Source organism: Alexandromys fortis, unplaced genomic scaffold (genome assembly GCF_014885135.2).
Source record: "Alexandromys fortis isolate MF-2015 unplaced genomic scaffold, M_Fortis_MF-2015_v1.1 scaffold_201, whole genome shotgun sequence".
Taxonomy (NCBI): domain Eukaryota; kingdom Metazoa; phylum Chordata; class Mammalia; order Rodentia; family Cricetidae; genus Alexandromys; species Alexandromys fortis.
In genome coordinates, this window is record NW_026068087.1 from 1574170 (window position 1) to 1592852 (window position 18683).

General features: G+C 41.9%; 1 protein-coding gene across 1 annotated transcript in view; it reads left to right on the top strand.

Moving 5' to 3' along the window:
- Positions 1–18683, top strand: part of Prkar2b (protein kinase cAMP-dependent type II regulatory subunit beta) — a 710703-nt gene that overhangs the window by 296700 nt on the left and 395320 nt on the right. The gene's annotated exons all lie outside the window — the stretch shown is intronic.

Here is an 18683-nt window from a genome sequence, read left to right on the forward strand (position 1 = left end):
CTAGGTCAAAAACAGGTACTGCCTGCTGGCCCCGCCCAGTCCAACATGGTGGAGCCGCTCATGCCTCTGATCCTTGCACATTGCACCACTAGCATGGCGGAGCTGCTTGTGCCTCTGAGCTGTGGCACACAATGTCCCCCTTTTAGGCACACAGCAGTCTAGTTGCCATCAAACAAATCGTAGCACTTTAATCCAAATGCTCCATTTATAAGCTCTGTCTCCCACCGGAGCCAGACAGAGATCACAATGGCGGCACAGCCCAGAAAGCCGGCATTTTAAAACAGCCAATTTTTTCCTGCTGCCGAGTCAGGACAATTTCTTTGCAGCACGCAACCCAGAAACAGCAAAAAAGCTGTCTTAAATTTTCTCTCTCTCCTTCTTAAGCCCTCTCAGGTTTTTAAATGGATTTAGCCCATCACGTCTGGGCGCCATCTGTTGAAATTAGGAGCGGCAGGGCTGCGTCCCTGGCACCTGGCCGCCCGCATGGCTAGTTTATACCCAGAAATAATTACACGGAAACCGTATTTTTTTAAACACTGCCTGGCCCGGCTAGGTCCAGTTTCTTATTGGCTAGCTCTTACATATTGTTTTAACCCATTTCTAATATTCTGTGTAGCCCATGAGTTGGCTTACCAGAGAGGATCTTAACCTGCGTCTGTCTGGAGTGGGAGAATCATGGCGACTCCTCTCAGCTTCTTTTTCCCAGAATTCTCTTCTGTCTACTCCGCCTACCTAATTTTCTGTCCTATGAGGGCCGAGGCAGTTTCTTTATTATTAAAAAATCACTCCCCCATCACATTGCAATTCATAACAGTGGCAAAATTATAGTTATGAAGTAGCAATGAAAATAATTTTATGTCACCAAAACATGAGGAGCTGAATTAAAGGGTCGCAGCTCTAGAAAGGTTAGAAACCATTGATTTAAAGTGATGTTTGTGTATTCTCTGTCCTGTTTTAAGAAATTGAGGCATAAAAGTACTACATGTCTTGCCAAGGTCATGCAGCTAGAACTTGGAGGAGAACTTGGAACTTGGAAGCTGAGGACACACCTTAGGACACTATTTAATTCTGTGTTACACGAGGTGCCTCTTATGTACATCGGGCAGCAAATTTTTAGCCCTCCCTTCTTCACTTTCTGAGCTGTAAGAGGAAAATGGATGCTACCCTTCCTTCATAGCTGGTGTGGGAAGTGCTTTTGTCTATGTGTTGCTTTTATTGGTCAATGAATAAAGAAACTGCTGTAAGCCTATAGCAGAGCAGGGCATAACAGAGTTAGGCGGGGAAAATTAAACTGAATCCTGGGAGTCAAGGAGAAGCCATGTAGCCCCATCTGGAGAGAGATGCCATAACTTTACCCAGTAAGCCACAGCTTTGTGGTGATATACAGATTAATAGAAATGGGTTAAATTAATATGTAAGAGTTAGCCAATAAGAAACTAGAGCTAATGGGCAAAACAGTGGTTTGATTAATACAGTTCTGTGTGGTTATTTCAGGAGTCTGGGTGGCCAGGAACAACTAGTGGATTCCTACAACACATAGGGTGTTAGGAAATTATCTTGGTTAATATTTGTGAAATTGTAAGACGTTCGCAGGCATTCATCAAGTGAAATAAGGGTTAGTAGAGCCCAGCCAGGTACCCTGGGTCTTGGGTCTTAGCCCTCCCTCTAGTATCAAGGTTGTTCCAACCTTTTATGCTTGAGCATCTTGAGAATCTTTCATAATTGCTGATCTCAAAATATTACTGGAAGAAATTATTTAATTACTTCAAATAATTTCTCCCATAGTTGTTTGTATATAAGCTTTATATTTTTCCTCAGTCAATTTTACTCATTTATATTTTTTATAAAATTGACTTTCTATTTTATTAGCATGGGCATGTGGATTTTTATAATTATAAACTGTATGTACTAAATTGATCTTTTAGTTATCTAATTTTGATTATTTTTCTGTTTACAAAATACTACCTTAATTTAGGGACCTTGTTTGTATCCCCCACCCCAACAAAGTAGTCCTTGTATTAATTTCTGTATACTATTAATATTCAGTTTCAATGAATAATTTCTGGTTTTTCATGTATATCTTCTCAAACAGAATGCTTCATTTATCTGGTTTTAACTCAATCCTTTGAAATGATAGAAAGCACCCAACACTGTGAGTTTTCTGGGTGTCACTTGACCATGCTCGGTAGCTTTCATTTGTGTTGCACCTAACATGCCCTGGAGGAATTACCCCAATGTCCACGCTCATACTCTCACTTACAGTTATTCCTTTCTCACCTCCTAGGCCACCAAAGGTTCCATTACCTCCCCAAACAGCACTAACAACCAGGGACCGAGTTTTCTTTATCTTTCTTTTTCTTTTTTTGAAACAGATAATCTCTTGATTTCATTTATCTTCTTTTACCACATAGTGATTTTGTGTTATTGCAACAAAGGAGAGCAGATAAGGTTTTCTGATCTACAGGACTCACAAAGAGACAATTGATAGCTTGTTCACAATCATCAAAGAAGCACAAGGAGGAAGAGGAGGAGGTGGAGGAGGAGAGGAGAGGGGGAAGGAGGAAGAGGTGGAGGGGGAGGAGATGGAGTAGGAGGGGAAGGAAGAGATAGAGTAGGAAATGGAGGAGGAGATGGTGCAGGAGGAGGAAGAGATGGAGGAGGAGAAGGAGATGGAGGAGAAGAGGAGGAAATGAAGAGAGGAAATGTGAGAACCAAGGGCAATAAGCAATAAACTTGACATGATTTGCATAGGAACTACACAAGGAAGACTTTCAGAAACTTTAACCAGGTGTTGGTGATACAGACCTGGAATTACAGCTCCCAGAGGACACCCAGAAGGTTGAGTTGGAGGTAATACAAGTTACAGGCCAAGCTGCACTGGATAAACAGCTCCAAGCTTGCCTGAGCTACACATCGAGAGCCTGTCTTAAATCAAACAAAAACAAAACACCACCAGCACCAAAATACCAGAAACTATCCCAAGACCTTAAAAAAGAACAGATAAAGTTTGTATTATAGGACAATCAAGTCCTTCTAGATGAGTTTGAAATTTTAAATTTATTGCAACCCCAAGAAAATACCAATTTTTAAAAACTGGAGCAGCTGGCTCTAAGAATTTCTGACAAATATAAAAATCCAGGTTTTGCCAGAAAATTCTGCAAAGGACACTTAATGAATTAATAAATTAGGCAAGTTCTGCCAGCTAACAAAGAACATTATAAAGTAAATGTGATTAAGCTACAGGGATGAGTCAGTGTAGAGAATCTAGACTAGCTTTAAACACATGCAGATTTAATCTGAGACAAAAGTGAAATTTCAAAACAAATGTGTTATGTTCAAATGACAGTAATACTGCTCATACAATTATATTTCACCCTCTAAAATGTGAATTTTGTGGATGTAGACTTCTCATAGGTTAGAAATTTTGTGATATTTTATATTTTTGTATGAATGAATTTGTTAAGTTCCAGGAGAAGACACGGGAGTGATTTTATATTAAAGATGTTAGGCAAAGGTCTATTTTAGCATTGCCAAGCGATTCTTAAATACTTTCTATATATTTGTTCAGGTAATGGCCACATCATGTTTTAAGCTCTTTTTCCTATGAGAAACCAAAGCACAAAGCGTCAAAATAGACCTGACATTGAACCTGCTGCTCCACGGGAGGTGTGGGAATGCAAGCCAGCAGATTCTGTTCTGACTGCAAGCTGCTGCTCAAGTCCTGGATAAGCTCCTGTGCCAGAGATGGGCTGTGGCTCAACTGGCTGGTCTCCGGGGGACACAGAGCATGGCCATCCTTAGCACAGGGTGGAGTTTCATGGTGTTGCTACCTAACCTGGGTGCAGAGAGCAGGATGGTCGTAGTTGCAGAGGAAAAAATCGTGCTCACTACCTGGAGATGAGCACCATTGTATAATATGTGAAATATGTTTGCAATTTTGCAGCCTCTTGGGGGGATCCTGTATGTATGACAGGACCTTCCCCTGGAAATTCCGCCAGCCCCTTGTGTCTACTGAGGCTTACAGTAAACCACAGAATTGCCAAGATCAAAAGTCTTTGCTTTCATTAGCCTTAACCACGTTGTCTGCAGAATTATTTCACTTTGTTCTGTACTATTCACCCCAAATTAAGTATCTTCGAGATGGAAAAAGTTTAACTATAAACCAAAACATAATTTCCTAGGAAAAAGCATGGGGGGAGTGTTTTGTAATCTAGAGAAAGAAAGATCTTTTCTCAATCTTTATATCATATATATATACTATGATATTTTATACTGTAGATGTATCTTTACTATATCTTTAATATAAAATGATTTCCTATGCCTTCTTCTATGCCTTTACAGATTTATTTAAACAAAAGTAAAGATAGTGATAAATTTTATAACTTGTATGAAGTCTATAAAGATCCATATTTTAGAGAACAAAATATAATTGTGTGAGCAGTGTCACTATTATTTGAATAATGCATTTGGTTTGAAATGTCATCTTTGTCTCTGGCTAAATCTGCATAGGTATTTGAGGCTAGTCTGGACTCTCTGTTGTGATTCTTCCTTATAGCTCAATCTTTCCAAGAAGGAGACATTAGGCTCAGAAGGGTTGTTTTCACCAGATAATATTAAATTTGTGTTTGGAAATCAAGTCAAAAGGACACATGGAGACCTGGGGAAAGATTTTTACTATCATACTAAACAGAAACTAATTCCATAATACATTATAGTGTTTTAGCAAAATAAAATAATTTCAACTCAAGGAGGAACTGAGGACACTAACAAGAAATTCACTAGAAAACAAATGTAAATGACTTAAATTATATGAAAAGGTACTTAACTTCATTATGATAGATAGCAATCTAAGAATATAAAAAAATATTAAGTTACTGGACAACCTCCCACCTTTACTAATGTCTACTTTTAATGAGGGAAAGAAAAAGATGGTTCTAGACATTACACAGACCAGTACATCTCTGAAGGACAATTAAGGTCAGTCTTAGTAATAGTTGTGACAGCTCACATTGTCTCAGTTACTTTTCTATGCAGACATTGATCTGTCTTCTCACTGGGGCTGGCTTAAGAATGCTTGGTACATGATCATGGGGACGGGAGATGAAGTCCCATTGAGCACATCAAACAGACATGGATTTTAAAAACTTTTATTTTATTCTTCTATGTATAGAAGTGCTTATCTGGTGCCCAAGGAGGCCCAAAGAGGGTGCTGGATCCCCTATAGCTGAGTTATAGATGGTTGTGAGCCGCCATGTGGGTGTTGAGTATTAAACCCAGGTTCTCTAGAAAAGCAGCCTGTGTGCTCTTAACTGCTGAACCACCTCTCCAGTCATCTAGATGCCACATACATTTATATATATATATTCAACTGATATCTAGTCAATTAGTCAATATATCTCAATTAAATACCCTAAGCTTTAAAAATGACTCATCAATGAAATATGACAATATTCATAAAATTTTAAGTGTTTATACTTTTGTACCCATTAAATGTTATGAATGGTCTCAGCTATATAGCAAAGAAAGTAACTACATATCAAATTAATTTTTCTCCAAAATAAATGCAGTCCAAAGGTGTATCTATTTGGGAGTAGCAGGACAGCTTTTATTCTGTGTGGCTCTCAGGAACCTTTCTTTTTCCAGCTTCACAGCACCAGCCAAGTGGTGTGGTCCTGGGCAGCATGTGAAATCCACCATAGGGAAGAAATTGCACAAGGGGCAAAGTAACAGGCGGCAGTGCTCAGACAAGACTCTCAGAAGCTGCCTCACAACACTTCCTCTTCCCGTCACTTTGTTGACAAGGAAGTCTGGGAAATGTAGTCTTAATTCTGAGGAGCCATAGGCACAACCAAGCATTGGATTCTCCAGAGAAAGCAAGCCCATCACCGGGATCTCCAGGAAGCTCTTCCCTACACGCTGACAACGAGAGGAACACTTTCTAACAGATTCGGGGCACATTTGTGTAAGGACACGTCATACTGGTTATTCTCCTGTGATTCAGACCTGTGTGTAGTCCTTCTCTGCCTGCTCCAGCCTCACAGGCAGACCTGAGAGGACAGCCTTGCTCCGGCTTGCTCCTGCTCCGGCTTCCACTTGCAAGCAGTGGTTAGGCAATGCTAGCAGGAAGCTAGAGAGAAGAGAAGACTGGGATCACGATTCTCGTTCTCCTTGCTCCTACAGTAATGTCACCAGCCTCCAGTAACACTGCCCTCCTCCTGTCCCTTCATGCTAGGGTTGGCAAACATTTCTCACTGTTGCAGTTCCTGAGGGCTTAGCTGTTTATTATTGGTTCCATTAATCCTGCCAGCGCTGTGTAAATGGCCTCTTCATTATTAAACTCTTGAGTTAAGTTTTGGATGCACCATCTACTCCAGCCAGACTTCGGCTAGTCACATATTGCAGGGAGATTCTCACTGCAGCATGGCTAGAAATAGCAGTATACTAAAAACAAATTAAATATTCATCAGTGGAGACTTGGCTGAATACCATGAGCTTATAGTCAGTATATTATGCAGCAATTTAAAAAGTAATGATTCATTGTACACTTCAACATTTAAGAAAGTAGAACTCAAGTGTTCTGATCACAAAATATATTTCTGAATGTCTATATGAACTAAAATAGAATACCCAAAGTTAGGATGTAGTCCATTATGCTTAAAACACATACACACGTATCTTAATCTTGATATGTTTGTATGTGTATAGTTATATTTGTATATGCATACAATACATGTCATACTTACAGCTAGGAATTTATACTAGTGGTTCCTTCTGCTGAAGAATAATTGAGGAGTAGGGTAGGGCTCTAGTAAGGACTTTTTAAATCACATGGAATTCTACTGTACACATAGTATGCACATATACACATATATGTATAAACTAGTTGGGAATAGTCTCTTCTATAGGACACATAAGGGGTTCTGGGCAGACAGATGAGATAAATGGGCTGTCAAGTCATACTTAACTTGAATCAGGACACTTCAGCTGACTCAAGACTCTGTTTAAAAATTGTTTTTGCTATTTTATTTATTCTGTATGCCTTCCACATCATGCATCTTGATTCCATCCAGCTCCCTGTCCCCCCATATCCACCATCCACCGCCACAACCCACCACTCCAAAATAAAATTAAAAAAAAAAAGAATCAAAAATCTCATCCTGGAAGTTACAGTGTGACACAGTGAGTCACGCAGTAAATGCCTTTGTCCATACAACTTTACTTGCAAGTGTTCATTGCAGAGTCTTTGGTCTGGTTTCTACTATACTATCTATGCTGGACCACTATCTATGCTGGGCCCTCAGGGGGTTCTTCTTGGATATCATGTTGTTGCCCTGTGTTGTGGAGATCCTGCAGCTTTGGGTCTGCAGGAAAGTCACCTTCCTGAGCTCTACCAGTTCATACATAGATGGGATGGATATTGGAGTGGGCAACGTCCTCACCCTGACTCTGAGCCTGGGCAGCTGCAGGATTGGTCAGCCCACCAGTTGTTCCCTGTCCTCATGACCAGGGCGAGCTCTTTAGCGTGGTTCTGGCTTATTCACCCCTTGTGGCAGTGAGTGAAGGGTGGGGCCAGTTTGCCTGCCTTCCTGCCTCAGGGTCAGCTTGACTTCAGACTCTTGGCGTAGGATTAAAATGGGGTCAATTTGTTGAAGGTCGTTGGTGTCATCATCATCATCATTCATAAGCTAAAAGGAAAAGCTAGAAGGTGGATTGAGAAGGCATTATGTGGGAAAGAACAAAGATGACTGAAATGTCAGATGGTTGCCTACACTAGAGCGCATATGTGTTAAGAAACGGTATAAAGGCCAGACACACTGGATCATGACTTGAATCCCAGCACATGGCAGGCAGAGGCAGGTGGATCTCTGTTAAACTGAGGCCAGCCTGGTCTACAGGGAGAGCTCCAGGACAGCCAGGATAACATAATGAGACCCTGCCTCAAAAACAATGTCATTAATGTTCTTATACCTATGAGGGGAGAGACACTTAGGCTTGAAATGAGAAGGTATGCCACGGAAATTATGGTAGACTAGTTCTAGAGTCCACGGATACTGTAAATGGCCAGGGAACAAGAACTATAAAAGGTGGGGCAGAGGTTGTATGCTAAAAAGACTTTATTGCCCTGCTCAAACAGCCAGTTTGGGGCTGGACACGGTTGCAACTGACTGTACAGGTTAGAACCACCGTCCTAGAAAGAGAGAAAGGGTGCGGTCAATTCTGAGTCCACTGAACTGAGGCTGGGCAGAGAAGGAGAGTGGAGAGGCACACAAGAAGTACTGATGTGGTGGCCTCAACAGAAGGCCATTACTAGTGAAGGAGTGCATAGGGAAACAAGGAGAATCACACAAGTCAGGATTTCTAGTGGTCAAGCAGATAGTGATGTCATATACTAGACAAAATAAGAAAGACAGATTGGGAAGAATAGTAATAGTGAAGTTATTTGTGGAATGCATCTTTTATTCCCTTTCTCTCTCCCTCTCCCCCTCCCCTCCCCTCCTCCTCCTCTCCTCTCCTCTCCTCTCCTCTCCTCTCCTCTCCTCTCCTCTCCTCTCCTCTCCTCTCCTCTTCTCTTCTCTTCTCTTCTCTTCTCTCTTTCTAATCTTTGGTCTTCCTGCTTCCTTCATAACCCAAACACTCCCTAGTTAATGGTTGATCCTTGTTTAAATATTGAGTCATGCAATGTCCCAGTCAGAATGTCCTGCCCCCGTGACATGACACTTCACCCATTTCCCGTAAGGGTTGAATCAGGCAACTGTCTGTACCACAGTTTTTGATAGTTTGTGCATGTGCCTGTGACTACATTCTAATGCACATTGACTTTTATAATTAATGCACAGGCCCCTTCCACCTGGGTTATTTTATGCTCCTTTTTGTCTTTCCTACCCTTGCATGAAGCACAATGCATACTGGCGTGCAGTAAGCCTCACTGATGGTTGAATGCATGTCTTCAGGGGGAGAAGGAACACTTCTCTCTCTTACTAGGGTGCGTGAGAGTTGGAGGGCATTGAAGGATGTGGCCATTAGTGGTGGGGTGAGAATGTATCTATAATCTAAATTCTATACGTGAGGTGAGAGTAATTTCTTAGGAGAAAAATAGGTTGAGGAGTGTGGTAGAGACTTGGAAAGGCTCCTGTGAGGAGGAAATGGTAGATAAATAAAACTAGTTAGGAGTATTGGGGAGCTTGAAGCGTTGGGTAGTCAGTGATGCCAATGGCGACTGACTCCTTAAAGCCCAGAACGGGAGAGCAGGCTGTCAGTGGGTTCAGGTCTATGAGCATATTCATTAAATGACAACAAAGATAGCATCCTGTGGGGTCTAGACCAGAATAGCAAAGCTGACGGGAGCCACGAGGGGAAGACCATGAGAGGAACAGAAAGGATAATGGAGTTAAAGCGTCCGTTAGAGTGTGAAAGGGAAGTTGTTGGGGAAGAGAATAGTGATGCTGTACAAACCTGGGTGATGAGAAGAGCGGGGGACCAGCACCCAATGTAAGCCAAGCTATGAGGTACGGGAGCAACCTAGTCAGCTGGCTCCTCTGAGAGAATAGGATGCTGTGTATCACATTCTAGAGCAGTACTTCTTCTGGGTGGCAATAAATACAGAGTGCGGCCACAGAAGGATTCTAAAAAAGCCCGGAGGTTAGTGCTGTGGGATATTATATTAACTGGGCAAAGATGTGTTACACCTGTGTTTACACTGCAGTTGTTTAATGGGGTAAAGATTTGTGCTTAATTGTGTAAAGATGTGTTGTATTTGTTTCACCTTGCCTGCTGAAGGCACCTCATTGGCCCCATGAAGAGCTGAACAGCCAATAGCGGCAGAGGAGAGGGGTAGGTGTGGCTGGAATGAGGACAGAACAAATAGGAGGAGGAAGCTAGGCTCAAGAGGAAGAACAAAAGAAGAAAGGAGAGAATGAGGGAGAAAATGAGGAACACACTTGATGCAAGAAGCCAGGCGGCCACCAGCCAGTCAGCTAAACAGGAGGAGCAGTGAAAGGAAGTCACACAGAAAGAGAAAGTAAAAAGCCCCAAGGCAAAAGGTAGATAAAGAGAAACAGGTTAATTTAGTTAAAAAAAATACACTATCCAGAAATGAGTTTAAGCTAGGCCATACATTCAAAACTAATAAGTTTCTGTGTCATGATTTGGTAGCTGGCTGGTGGCCTAAAAGGAAAACCATGCTACATTTTGGCATGCCAAATTGAGGGCCAAATTTCTACATAGGGCCTAAGATAGCTGAAAAAAGAAAAAAAAACTAAAAATAAACAAAGAGAAAAATAATAATAAAGTCTATATGCTAAGCAGAAACAGTAAGCTAAGTAAAAATGGCTGCCATGCACAGGGACTGGCTTTCCAGAACTGGGACTGAATGCAGTTCCCAGCCACACACCTCTGGACTGGGCCTGGAGGCTTAGGCTTGGCTTCCACAGACCCAAGAAGGGAACAGAGTCAGCCGCCAAAGCTGCAGGTAGCTTAGCAGTTTTTTGCTCATACAGACAGAAAAGGCTAGAGATATACGATAAGGCAGATCCAGATGGAAAAAAAATTCTAAAGAGGTTACAGTGTGTTAAAAAATGTGCACACATGTACAAAAGAAAAGAAAATGACTGTATACAGTTATTAAAAAGTAAATAGTTCATAAATAATAGTAAAAAGAATAAGCCACATAGAGACTGGAAATACACGGGGAGTCTGGATCCTGTATGCTATTGTGTCTATTTCAAATTTTTGAATGTTGATGAGCCAAAGACTGCTGATGGAAGACATGGAATTGTAAAGGGGACTGGCCAATTAAACCAGTCTACTTATCTTAAGGATGCCTTAACTTTAAAATGGAAATAAAAAATTATTTCTTTGGGGGACTAGGTTATTTCCACAGGAAATGAAAGGGTGTGGATCCATTCAAGGCTGATAGAGATCAGATTTGAACGGTGATGACCCCCTGAAAATCCTGGATAAAGACATGAAGAAATAAACCTAGAAAAATTACAAGACAGGTGATTTCACACCTGCTCAGAAGAAAAATCCTGGTATAGTTTAAAATTGTAGGAATCCAAAGTTGGAAAACCTGGAAGCTAAGCCATTGGAGCAGTGGACCAGGATGCTGAAGTTTCCCCTGATTGAGGAAGAGTAGATACTGGAGCCCATTGAAGTCCAAAACCATGACTGATACTCAGTGGATGAACAGTTGGAGAGAGGACAGTATGGTCTTGTCTTTTAAAACAAAACTTAAAAGTTAAAGGATAACAGGCAGATATGAGCAGTTGACACCAAGAATTAGAGCCTGTTAAAGAAAAACTACTTCTTGTCAGCATCAAGGGCTAACCCTTCTGCCTTGGAATTGGTGATGTCCCCAGAGTGTCAGAAAGCACCTGGCACATTGAAAAGCTGTACCAGGTTGGCCTCCTTGATGCATACGATTCATGAGCTGCACATGGTGACACCAGCCACTGCCACCTGACATCTGCAGTTAGATCAGCAGCTGCTCATCCCTTACCTCTGCAGAACTGCCAGGACTTTCATCTACAAAATCACATCATAGCTCTTGGCTCTGAAACCACGAGAGACCCTGCAACATGGAAGACTCGGTGATAAAACTCTTCTATAGAGACTTCAAAGAGTAGAGAGGCCAAAATAGAAGATTACAGATATAGTCTTTTTATCTCTAACCTGTCCTCACTCAGTCTTTGTTACATGGTCTGTGTAACAAATTTTACATCGTGCCATCAGAACAGAGCATTATAAAAATAATGCCGTGTACAACGTAGTATATTCTCATTTACAAAATGCTTCCAGATGCATGAATTCTTTTTATCTGCAAGAAGAACTCTATAGGAATAAGCATTATATGATCAATTCACACTACCCCTAAAATACCCTCCCTCAGGCAATGGTCTCCTTTTCTTGTAGAGTAGCCAAAACTGGACCTAAATGTCACTACGCTTTATCTAGATAACAAATCCTTTTGACTAATTCTTGTCATGAAATTCAATGTAACTAAGTTCAGCAGGCAGCCAATGTATGCCAACCAGCCCCCACCACCATGGTGGAAATGGAGAATGCCAAATTGATACCAAACAGAATGGCCTGCAGGAGAGAGGGGAAGCGAATTACTGCAACACGGTGACTACGTTAGCACATGGATACACACAGTACTCGATCACTTCTGGGAGGGCTTAATTAGCTAAAGCTGATAGGCTTAAGTAGGTTCAGCCTGGAGTTAAAAGTTAAGTAAGTAGGGGAAGCCAGACACTCTGGGCAGACGCATCTATGAGAGAGAAAAGGCATGGGGAATATAAACATCATTTTAACTCCTCAGCTACAATGGAAGGGAGCGTGGCACTTTGTTTGCAGACTTCTCATTGTTCCCAACCCTGTCCTGTCTAACCTGGCCTGGCCATCTATCATTATTATTATTATTATTATTATTATTATTATTATTATTATTATTTTATTACTTTAAAAACACTAATCCAAATTCCCACTTCCTCCCCTCCTCCCACTCCCTCCACACACCCTCCCATCCCTGCACTGTGGAAAGTCCAAGGCCCTCCCCACTACATCCAGGTTGAGCAACATATGCATCCAAAGAGAATAGGATCCCAAAATGCCAGCACATTCATTCAGTAAAGACAAATCCCAGTGCCATTGTCGGTGACCCCTCAGTCTGCACCAACTGTCAACCACATTCAGAGAGTCCAGTTTGATCCCATGCTCATTCATTCCCAGTCCAGTTGGAGTTGGTGAGGCACACTATCCCATTAGCTCAGGCACACTATCTCAGTGGGTGAACCAACCCCTCATGGTCTTGACTTCCTTGCTCATACTCTCACTCCTTCCACTCTTCAACTGGACCTTGGGAGCTCAGTCCAGTGCTCTGATGTGGGTCTCTGCCTCTGTTCCCATCTGTTGTTGGATGAAGGTTCCATGGTGATTTTTAAGATAATCATCAGTCTGACTACGGGACAAGGCCAGTTCAGGCCTCTCCATGGAACTATGGGAAAGAGAACTTGCAACACTGCTCCTTACCAACCCCTCTTGCTCCCCAGCCAGGGCCATTCCCATGTGCTTTGCTCTGAACATTAGTGGGGCGGAATGCTGTGTCTCAGCTCTCACCAGACACTAGATAATCTCGCCTCGTCAGCAGCTTTGCTCTGGGAAGTCCTGTCCCACTCTACCAGAGTATCATCCTCATTACCTCACAGAAGTACGGCTTCTCATTTGAAACATCTTGTTGGTCTTAGTTTTACATCCATCCCCATGTAGCTATGGTATTTTCTCAATTTCACAACCCATCTCCCTCTCTGTAGATCTTTCCTTCAAGCCTCTGCTGAACACTCCAGCTTGGTTTCTCCTTAATGCTAATAAAATTGATTTTATTGCTTGGGCATGATCTCCACAATACAAAATCCAATGGCCATTCTTTTGACTTAGTCATATCTGACCTCGCTTTGGCATTTGTCACAGGTGTTCTTTCCCTTTTTAGAGCAATTCTTTACTGGACCTGCGGATCTGGTGCCTTTCTGGGAATTCTTTCTCTCCTCCACTCGGAGGTTCTCCAGTTCCCTTTGTTGGTCCCTCTGCACAGGCCAGCCCTTTTGGAGCCAATCTTTAAATCCTCTTTTCCTTATCTTTTTCCTATGTGAATTAACCTCACAGTTTTAAATACACACATATGCACCCACACAGTATAAGTAAGTTTACTCTTTTAAATAGAGGAGACATTTTCATAAAGTAAGAAGCAAATGGTACCCAGAGATTTAAATAGACCCTCAAGCGTCATTGGATTCAATAATGGAACAGGTTTAGAAATGAAAACAGATCAGGTTCATCAGCATGCAATAGATTAATTTTAAAAATTAATTAGCTAACTGTGTGTGGTATGATTTGCGTGTGTGTGTGAGGGCAGGAGTGTGTGTGTCACAGCGTGTGCGGAGATCAGAGGAGAGCCTGTTGTGTCAGTGATCTCCTTTCATGCTTGATGCATGATCACTTCCTGTTCACCACTACCAGCTGGGCTCTAAGCTTCCACAGATTCTCTTGTCCCCACCTCCCATTTTGTCATAGGAATTACAATTACCGGGTCTGACTTTAGGTGGGTTCCCGTAATCTGAACGTGGGTCTTCAGGCTTGAGCAGAAAATGCTTTAACTACTGAGCCATTGCCCCACCCAGAAATCACTTTATGTGTAAGCAACAACTAGTTCAACTTGTGGGATTGGGTGTTCTTAGTGCCACTAGGAATGGGCGTTAGGCTAGTATCCTGGGATCCCAGAACAATACTGTGCAGGACTGTCTGGCAGAGTAATCGTAGCCTCCCCCTCAAGGGAGATCTGGAAACAAGATGGTTGCTATGAGACCTACTGGCTGCAGGGTCACTACACCCACTAGGACCGCACCAGTTAAACAGGTGCCCTGCACTTGGCCACTTTGTACCAGTGACTGGACCCCAAGTCTCTATTAATGTGGTCTCAGAAAATACCTCATGCCTGTACACACTCGTTTTCTGTCTAGTAGCTGAAAACACTCACTATTAGTTCAAGTCTGTGTGGCCAAGGCAGGACTCCCTCTGGTTCCGCCCTTTAGGGCCTCTCTAGAAGGAAGTCAAGGAGGCAGTAGCCTGGGTTCCTGGCTGGAGGCCCTCAGGCAGAAGCTAGTTCCCATCTTACTCAGATTTGTCGGAACTGGGTGCCCTGAAGTTGGAGGGGGTAAGTTGTCTGCTTCTTGGCACTGAGCTGGGCTTCTCTCAAAGCGAAACCAGTCACGGTTCCCTTTATGGGCATCTCACAGCTTCCCACATCGCAGCTGGTGGAAGAGTTCCTGTAGGGGAATCCACTGCACCCCAACACTAGCTACTGACACCTTCCTTGTCTTCAGCCAGAGACAAGTCCCTCTTCTAAATGGGCGCACAGATGAGGTTAAGCCTACCAGGTCGTCTGTGATTTAAGCTACTGTGACCACATAATCACAGTCACATGTTTGGGAATTACAATGCAGATTCTGATATGCCAGAAAAACAAATGCAGAAAACCACGACTTCCATTAGAACATCAGAAAAAAAAAATCAATAGGTACAGATTTATCATAAGGAATCGGCTCCCACAATTATGGCACTGACAAATCCCAAGCTGTATTCCGACTCTGCGAGGCATAGCTCCAAACGGAAGCCCAGAGTATGAAGAACAAGAAATCATATTTTTTGTGTGTTGAAAGTTAGGAAAACCATGTTCCAATAGGAAGGTAAGTAGGTAGCAAAGATTTCTCTTTTTCATGTTACTCTAACAGACGTCTAACTTCTGATGAAGAACACTGACACCAGGTAAGGCATTCTGCTGCCTGGTCTCTGGTTGAAGTATTATATCCCACATTGCCCTCGCTAAGAATGCTGAACCAATACTGGACACCTTGTCCACATCCTGAACAAGTGCACGTGGTTGTCAAAACCTACGTCCCGCCCACAGACTGAGGAACAAGAAACTGGGGCAATTGAGGGAGGTCTTTTGAACATTTGACCCTGTCCATGCTACTAAGCGCACACCACATTACATGTGTGACTGTATGAAACACATCGCAGGGAACATTTCGTGTCTTTATTAATTGCAGTAGCATTTCAATTGTATTTTAATAAATAAAGACTGCCTGAATATCTGAGAGTAAAACAGCCCCATTGGTCAGCCTTACAGACTAGGTAATGGTAACACACACCTTTAATCCCAGTAGCCACAATAACACACACCTTTTCTCCCAGTAACCACACTAAAAATCAAGAGGTGCATGCCTTTAATCCTAGTGGTGCAGGCCTTTAATCCCAGCTCTAAAGAGGAATATAAAACGGGGGGAGACATCTCTCAAAACACAACCTCATTATGAGATTTCGGGAGGCAGGATCACGATTTCAGACTGACGTCAAGGTAAGAGCCAGTGACTGTTTCGCTTTTCCAATCTTGAGATTAAACCCCAATTTCTGACCCTGAGTTTTTATTAATCATGCTTCAATTAATTGTAACATACCCTTGTGTTTAAAATTTATTTTCTTTTTAACATTTCCATCTATATCAAGTTATAAATTGTTTAATGGAAATAGTATATATTTACAGTATGCATTATAATGTTTTGTTTATGTAGATATTGTGAAACATGTTCTATTTCATTTTAAACCCTGACTATCCTGATTCACTAAATGATTTCATAAGCTTGCACAGGCATCATTAGGAAGGTGGACAGATTTTGAGGTCTATTCTGCTGTACCCACTACAAAAAACATAGGGAAACAAATTTTCTTCCAGTATCTTTTTTTTTTAATAATTGGAAAATGATGTTTCTGCTCAGCTGAATTCAATATGCACAATGGGGTTGCAGTTGAAACTCAAGACACACTGAGAAAAATCTGCAGACTTTTCTCAGGTTGGTCCCTAACTGTCCATAAAATAAAAAATGGGCATCAGTGCGTGCTCATGTGCTCACATACACACACACACACACACACACACACACACGCACGCACGCACACGACAGTTATATTTGTAAATGCTAGAGTATACAGGACTCATTGGGGAAGGGTAAAATAATGATCTGGGGGTGTCTGTTTGAAAAAATGCAGCATTATAAGATTGTGTAAATGAATATTAAAGAATATCAAAACTGTCAGCTTTGGAGACACAGCAAAGGCACGATGGCTGATTTTGATGACCAATGCTTAGGTACAACTTAGGAAATGTTGTTATCAACACAACCTCACCCTTTAAACAGTTCCCCAATCCCTGCTTCGGTGTCTCCCCTGACACATTGACCGCCCCCTCTCCATCTTCACCTCTGGTCATCCAGATGCAGAGCTGAGTCCCTGGAGAAAGACATCCATGAAGTCATCAAGTTTCTACCATTCAATCTTTCTTACAAAACTGCTGATGGGTGAAATAATTCATTTACATGCTGGATGGGCATTTGAATATCTGAATAAGCAATAGATATAGTCATGAGTGGTGCACTTTTATCTATCTGTAGCTCTTACCTCTGTGTTTAAACACGGTGAGTACAGTGTACCTTGGTGTAGTCTTCCTTGTGGGCTCCTGTGTTTGGCGTTCACTGAGTTTTTCTCTTTTTACCTAATGGATGGGCTCTTAATTTTCATTGACTTTAAAAATTCTTGTCTATTATTGCTTCAATGACTTATCATCCCTGTAACCATCCATGAGGGGACCCATTTACACATCTCTTAAGCCAGTTAAGTCTGACAAATGTGTCCACCTGTCGTGTCTTTAGGCTCACTAATATTTTCTTCTGGACACCTATCTCCTGTCAGTCGCTTCAGGCATCAGAAACTGCGGTTTTTCTTTTCACTCACTGTAGTTTTCAGCTCTAGATTTTTAGTTGGGGTCTATTATTTGCATGCATTTCTGTAACATGCTCAGGCTGCAGTCTTACCTCTTGAACATATGGGATACAGGTAGAATAGCCATTTTAAATGCTCTTCCTACCAATTCTACCACCTGCATATTTCCTGTGTAGTTGACAGTTGAGTCTTTTGTCATTATTAGAAGCTGTACTTTCCTGCTTCGTGGATGCATGGTGATTTTTTTATGGTGCCAGATATGAATTTTCATTGCTGTGTGCTGGATGTTTTTGTATTCCTATTTTTGAGTTCTTGACTCTTTTTCAGGGATATAGTTATTTGGAAACCCTCAACCCTTTGTGTTCATAGTTTTGGGCATTTTACTCAGGACAATAACATTTACTAGAGACATTTTCTCTAGTATTGAAGCAAGATGGTCTTTTGAGATCCACCAAATAACTTGTGTGTTATGAGGTGTCCCCAAGGATTACTGAGAACAGGTTCACTGTGATGTGGGAGTGTCATATATCAATCTGTTGATTTCATTGGTTAAGCAATAAAGGAACTCCTTGGCCCTGATAGGTTAAAAGATAGGTGGGAGGAGAAAACAGGAGGAACAGGAAGTGAGGTCAGACTCTGCTCTGCTCCTGGACAGACCCAACAGGTCTGCTCTCTGGAGCAGAGACGCCATGCTCAGTTCTCCCAGGCAACTCCAACCCAGAATGGACATAGGCTAGAATCTTCCCGGTAAGCGCACCTTGGGGTGCTTACACACATCATTAGAAATGGGCTAGTCCAGGTGCAAGAATTAGCCTGTAAGGGCTAGAGTTCATGGGCCAAGCAGTTCTTAAATGAATACAGTTTGTGTGTTGTTATTTCGGGCATGAGCTAGCCAAGCGGCCGGGGTGTTGGGGACGCAGCCCCGCCGCTCCTATTTCAACATCACTGTAGCCCCCAGTATTGTTACCTCTAATCTTTTCAGGTGTTCATGTCTCTGAACTCAAAAGTTTCCTTTTACACTATGAAATATAAGCTTCAAAAGTTTCACTAAACCACTGACTCGGTATTCACAATTCAGAAAACTCCTGAGCTCTGGTTGGTTTCATCCTCCTAGAATCATGGCCTGAAAAGTGATCCTTTAGTCAGGTCTGGCAATGGGAACTGCTTCATTCATTTCCTGTATTTAAAACATCATGTCTTCTGATGGCTGATGTTGCATGTTGTGATAAAAGTTGTTTACTATAGTATGTCTACCTTCTTAGCTATTTCCAGTAAGTATGTGAATCTGGTCCCTATTAATAAATTTTGATTGGAAGTAAAAGTGTTAATTCCAAATTACATTTTAGTGTTGAGTC